The sequence below is a fragment of the Parus major genome, chromosome 4A, assembly GCF_001522545.3.
Source record: "Parus major isolate Abel chromosome 4A, Parus_major1.1, whole genome shotgun sequence".
Lineage (NCBI taxonomy): Eukaryota > Metazoa > Chordata > Aves > Passeriformes > Paridae > Parus > Parus major.
In genome coordinates this window covers 1,897,564-1,904,416 of record NC_031772.1, presented here as the reverse complement: position 1 = coordinate 1,904,416, position 6,853 = coordinate 1,897,564, and the positions used below count along the sequence as shown (strand labels likewise).

The 6,853-nt window shown below is 42.7% G+C and overlaps 1 long non-coding RNA gene across 2 annotated transcripts in view; it reads right to left on the bottom strand.

Moving 5' to 3' along the window:
* Positions 1-3,529: 3,529 nt before the first annotated feature.
* The window catches only part of LOC107203640, an 18,498-nt gene continuing 15,174 nt past the window's right edge, over positions 3,530-6,853 (bottom strand). For both annotated transcript variants that reach the window (XR_001521287.2, XR_004497327.1), the window contains exon 4: positions 3,530-4,471. This is a non-coding gene — a long non-coding RNA (uncharacterized LOC107203640). The remainder of the gene's footprint in view (positions 4,472-6,853) is intronic.

Genomic DNA, 6,853 nt, shown 5'->3' with positions numbered 1-6,853 from the left:
CTGCTCAGATTTCCTCCCTGCCAGTCTGAAGCCATCCCCCACATCCTGGCACTATACACCCGTGTAAAAAGTTCCTTGATGAAAGGTATCTATGCAAAAATAATTTAGTTTTTCTCCTGGCTTTCTCAGTTTCTGAGGTTTTCTGAGGGAGAAGACAGGAATAGACATTAAATCAGACCTAAGATCTTCCCTCTCTCACCCCTTAATGAATGCCATAAAACCCAGCCTGCTGGGTCTCTCATTATCAGGTTATCACGCTGGACCTAAAATAACTTCTCTCCTGAAGCTTTATCAGAACCTAACCTTCTCTAAAAACCTTTTCAGAAATTGTCACTTTCTTAGGAAACTAATCTTGGAAAAAGACCTGGCCAAGTGTTTTCCCGTGGAGTTTTACCTTAGACATCAGCATGGTTGTGCATCTGTGATTACACACAGTGTCCTGCCAGCCCTCTGGATCAAACAGCATTTCTGTGAACACTTAGGTTTATTTGCAGCCACAGGCTTTTTTTAATTTTTCCCCTGATATTTCTGTGTAACTGAGAAGCTTTGGGAACTATAGATGCAGGCCTAATAAATTATTATTAATTTAATAATTAATTAACGCCTCATGTATTTATAGCAGCATTTTAAACTTCTCAGTGGACTCCTTGGAGTTTGAGAGCAAATGTGTGAAAATCTCCATCTCTTTCCATACCAGTCTAACAACAGAGGAGCAGTTCCACACCTCTGCCACTCCTTTCACATTCTGTTTACAGCAGCAGCCAGCCCTTTTTGCTTTGTACTTACTTGAACAGTTGTCTGGCAAACCTGGGGACTGGTTTGTGCTTTTCTCACGTGGCAGGAAAGAGAACCAAGCCATGACTGCAGTACAAATAAATACCTGAGGGATTTAACCTCTGGCCAAGTACAGTCTGAGGATGGCATTGCATATGACTGTAAGCATCACCTAAATAAACAGAGTCTCCTCAGGAGCCTGGCAATACATCAAACTGGAAATTCATAGCTGAGGAGGAATTTCTGCATAATCCTCACAAATCCAGGATCCCCTGCATCACCCAATACAGCCCTTCTCTGCTGGAGACCACTGTGTCACATAAACCTCCACTAAGTGATGCATCTTATTCTAAATTAATGAGTTTTGTCTGACTCATTTTCCTCTGAGGTAACACTGCTCCCTCACCACCAGCTAAAGAAGCAGTTCCCAGCATAAATTCATTCCAGGACGTGGCATTTATACCTGTTCTTTGCTAAAAAATCAAACTAATGAAACAAAAAAAGAAAGAAATCCACCTTTCTAGAAGGGAAGGTCTCATTTTCAGGCGTTTATCACTTGATTCCCTTCAGAGAATACTTTGGGCTGCATTTTGCCAGAGAATTTTCTCTAAGTGTGGTGGGTCAGCCTTGGCTGATGACCAAACTCCCACCCAGCTCAAGGCTCCCTTTCCCCTCAGCTGGACCAGGGATGGAAAAATGGGAAAACACAAACAAATTCAGGGGTCAAAACAAGGAGACTGCACCCAGTGCAACAGCTCAGCCTTCTGTTCATGTGGAAAGTTTACAGAGAATTGTTATTTCAACCTGACAAACCCGGAGTTACATTTATTTCAGTCTTTGTTATCAATTGGCAGCCACCTAATAAATACATTCCATAATCTCCATGGGAATTTTAGTCATTCAGATGGAAATTCCTGCTCCATAGCTATGTCCTACACCAGGTGCCAAATATAATCATCAATAATAATATTCTGGTGATGTATTTTAACACTTTCCATGTCCCTACACTCCTGTGTGGTTTTATTATCTAGGAAGTATCTGAATTTAAATTTATACATCCCATCCATGCAGGACATCTTCCTCTTTAAACCTGAAAACATTCACTGCACCTGTGAAATGTGACAGCAAGACAAAAAACAATCAATTAAAAGATTTTGAGCAGTCTAAATTACCATTGAATATTTTTTATCCTGGTCTGTTTGTGTCTGATGATCTTGGTGGTGCAGTAGAAGTGATTTTAGAATATCTTTTTTCCAGATCAACTTTAGATATTCAGGATTTTTGTCTCCAGCCAGCTGTGAGTGGCTCTGCAGTTGTCTCTCCACGCTCACAGGGAGGGAACAGGGTCTAAGAGAGAAGATGACATCAATAAAACCTGGGCCAGCTCTTTCCCCAAGTACTTCTGGAAGCTTTTCTGTCCATTGTGCTGTAAATGTGTAACAAGGAACGATAATTTTAGCTGATTTTGGTTATTTTAGTGAGCACCTATATAAGTTTTGCATAAATAGATATATTTAAAGCTGTATCTCTAACTTTTAGGTGTTCTTTGAATAATTGAGTAATGCAATCACAATCTTTTTTAAATGTTAAAGAGAAGCAGACTTTTCTGTACAGGACTTCAACCTGTAGCAAAGGGGGGAGAAGGGAAGGGGTGTCAGCAGTATCTGCCATCATTACCAACATTTTCTACTGCCAAATCCAGACTGCTTTAGGTCTGAAGTTTTCTGAAGGACAAAGCACAGCCCCTGTTAATTTCCATCTTAAAAGTTCCATCTCCAAAGTCTCTGTCTTATTCTTTGATGTGCAAAAAGCTGAAGTGCATCCAGAATGAGGACTTACCTGGGAGAACATGGCAATTAGTTCTGCATGAAAGCAATCAAGTCAAATTCAAGAAGAGGAACAAGCTCTTCTGTCTCAGACACTGTCCCAGAAGACCCTCCTTCCAAAAGGATGATCAAGAACACTGGGAAATATTTAACAGCAAAGGAATATTTTATTTGAAAAATAAAAGAGTGGTCTTCAAACAACTCAATTTTTGGTCTAAAGGGTTAAAAACCAAACTTTAAAGTGTTGGGTCTGGGAAAAAAATGGAAATGAGCTGGAATTTGTATTCTGAAGAAGAGCTAAAGTAGAGCAAGAGAAGAAAACAGCTGCTTCAGGAGAACAAACACTAAATTTATGAATGTGAGAGAGGACAGTGTGATTAAGCTGTTTAATGTACTGTGCAAGGCACCACAACCCTTGGCTTTGTTTATTTAACCAGGAAGGCTAAAAAATCCCTGAGTCAGGGTTCATAGTGGGTTACCTCCCCGTTCTTCTGGATTATTTTTGAATTATTTCTTTTCCTGCTCCTGCTCCAGCCTGGAAAAGCTGTATTGCAGTAGGGAGGAGCCTGAAAAGGGCTGGCAGTCCCAGTGGTGAGTGCCAGGTGACACTGCAGTGACACTTGGCCCAAGCCAAGCCAACAAGGTTTGCTCACCACAGCAGCTAGCACAGCATTTCAGTATTTCACTGCATTCTTACACAGCTCATCTCCTAAATGGCTCCTGCAGAAAGCAACAAAGAGCAGAAATGCTAAAACTTTCCTCAGATGAGAAAACACAGATTTAATTCCAGGAGGGAAACAAATGTAATGTCACCAGAGGAATCCAGTGACAGCCATAAGGGATGGGGGGAGGTACCCATAATGCTTGCCATCAAATTTTGACATCACTTTATCTTTCTTATTCCTTGCTTTCTGTCTTGAATTTGATTGTTTTATTCACCCTTAAAACAAGAAAAATGTTACCCTATGCATAATAATGTACAGGCTAATAGAATACTGACTATTATTTATATATAAAATACTTATAGAAATATACTGCCCTCAAACCAGCTGCAGCAGGTAAAAGAAGAAGGGGAATTTTGCCATTCTGATTATCTACTGCTATTCTGGTTATCCTGACAGGCTCTGCAAGTCTGGGCAGAATTTGGGTCAGCTAATGGATACAGGAGGCTGCTGAGGCCTTTTATCCCTGCAAGCACGTGTGTGTTTGTACACACACACCACACTCTGCAGCACTGCACCAGAAACAAAACCAGATGAACTGGAACTGATACCCAAGAGCAATTTCTGTGCTCACAGCCCCACACACTCCTGCAGTGGATGGGAGTGGAATTTGGATCCCTGAGCGGTGAAAGGGATCCGTGTGTGCCTGGAGGAATAAATCACCGAGGAGAGACAGGATGCTTGTGACACAAGCCAATAACTGCTCCTCCCAAGAGAAAATGCTGTGGGAGCAAATGTGATTTCTCTGCAGGGAGTAAATGAGCACAGCTCTGCTCACTGGGACAGTTCTCTGCACGCTGAAGAGTTCAGTTCATGGCAGCTCAGTGTTCCACACGCCCCAGCGAGAGCAGGAGAGCCTTGGTGCTCCTGCCTCAGGACAGAACAACCTTAAAGTTATTCCAGCAGAGACCTCATAAAACCTCCTAACAATCAAACATGACAGCACAGTGCATCTTTCCTGGAGAATGGATAAACAAAGCGCTCAGCAGTGATGGGATGAGCTTACAGGCAACACAAATCCACCTCTTTTTCCACAGTCACACAAAACAAAGCTCTGTGGGAATCCTTTGTAGGGGCAGTTATGGAAGTTCTTGGCTCCTTCCACCCTCAGCAGAGATTCACCAGTACAAACCATCTTCTTCCTATTGGCTGCAGACAAAAATCTAAAATTAAAAGCTATTTTTGTGACTGTTTGCTGAACTAATCAGTTTTATTCTTGTTTACAATTACCCCAGAACATAAAAGAAACTGCTGGATACATGATCAGTTACACACTGCTTGCCAGTCTCAGCTATTTATGGTGCTAAATTATACAGCCTAAGTACAAAACCAAAAGTTGCCAAAAATCAGGGAATTCATAAATTGGGAAAGCAGAAGAGGTAGGAGGGATAAGTTAATGCCATTAAAATAATGCCATTAATGCCATTAACCATAGAAACAATGGTTAGCCTCTTTCAAAAGGATAATTCCATGTGCTATTCAACAGGTCAAAAATCAACACATTTCATCCATTTGAGTATGGTTTAGCAGGCACTATCCTGTGACAGCTACTGTCAAGCACACAGTTGGGATTTTTTTGTCTTCTTGGAATGATTTTTGGTTGTAGGACACGTCCCAATTTCTAAGAGTATCATAAATGGCAAAAAAAAAAAACATTTTGCATGTTTTCATTTGGGTTGCTAATGAAGCAAGGTGCTTTTATACCATGTGTCCTACTTCTTCCTGACGTTTAAACTCCCAATACAGCTACTTAAGATTTCAACTTAAAAGCTAATTTCCTAAAATTAATATTAATTAACGCGGCATTCTTTGTGTTTCCCCACCTCCTGCAGGCTTCCTCAGAGATCCCAGACTGGTGCCAGCAGAACCCTGGTGCTGCTCAGTCCCTCAGAACCCTCTGTCTGTGTCCCTCCATCCCCAGCTCCAGATGTTCTGAGAGCCTCTCCCACCTCAGCCCTGGATCCCTATCCCAAATCTGCTCCCCCAAAACCTCCTGCAGGCCCTGCCAGGGCAGGAGCAGCCTCAGCCTCAACATCCCTGCTGCCACAGACGAAGGAGAAAGTGAAATTAGTCACTAGAAGCATTCTAACAGAAATCCACTGAAAGCAAACACCTCACCCAGGAAGGAGAGCAGTTCAGAGATCAGGCAGATTCCATCACACTGATGAGTTTGGGTTTCTCTCCACATCCACAGACCCACTGTTCCCATTGGTTTGCCACTGATAGGCATTTAGGCAACTCAATTATTTTATTATTGAAATTAGATAATGAGATAATTATATAAACTTCCTTTCTAAGCTCGTACATGCTCCACTGACACAGGCTGCAGAAATATTCCTGCCAAGAATTTGATTATTAAATGTGAACTTGCTTCAGCAGAGGCAGAAATGCCCTCGATTCCTTGTCACACATCTGTGCAGCTCTTTTTTAGTTCAGAACAAAGTTCAAGACATGGGATGTGAATCAGCAGCTAATCATTTTCCAAAATATTTGGTTCATAAATGTTTCCTTAGAATAACTATTCATTTTTAACAAAGGATTTTGTCAAAAAAGCTTTACTTTTATTTTCATTGTCATGCTTTACTATGCACAACAAATCAGTTTTAAATGAAAGATAGTAATAATATCCTTACAAGTCACATAAACCAATGGCCTTTGTTTAATGAATAACCCTTGGACAAGGAACCAATGCATTCTAGTAGTTAAATTTCCAGTAGGACAAACATTCCATCACTTAAATATCAAAGCTGCTGCCTTGAGCAGCAATTCACTGCTGGGACATTTGTGGGAGCTGAAGCTGCTGCCTCACAGCTCTTTGTTCCCATTGCTCTTTCCCCAAAAATCTCCAGTCCCAAGGAAGGGGATGCTGCTCAGGCAGCAGAATGTTCTGTACCAGGAGTCCCTCATCTGCCCCAGTGAGCATCAGCCAGGTTTACTCCAGCCCAACTGGTCATGCACTGTGGTGAATCTAAAGGAATGGAAGGATTTCTTCTAAAGATTAAATGTTCAGCGTCATGTATATTTTTCAACGTGGTAAAAATAAATTTAATTATCAGAAGGACTGCTCCAACACTGAGCCCTTTCCATGGGCTGCAGCTGTTCACAAACTGCTCCAGTGTGGGTCCCTGTCCATGGGATTTGATCTGAATGCAGTGTGGGTACCCTGCAGGGCCACAGACCCTGCCAGCAAACCTGCTCCACGTGGGGTTCCCAAGGGGACACAGCTCTTTTCAGGAATCCCCTGCTCAGCCCAGGCTCCTCCAGGGGCTGCAGAGGAACCTCTGGAGCAGCTCCTGCCCCTCCTTCTGCCCCACCCTGGGCTCTGCAGGGCTCTTTCTCCCGTATCCTCACCCCTCTCCTGTGCAGAAACTCAGTCCCACATCAGCCCAGATGTGCTGCCACTGCCAGGCTGAGCCGTACCCAGAGCAGCTCCACGCTGGAGCCCTGGCTCTGTCAGACATGGGAGAACCTTCCAGCAGCTTCTGACAGATCCCTGTATCCCCCTCAGCACCAAAACCCAGCCAGAGGTGA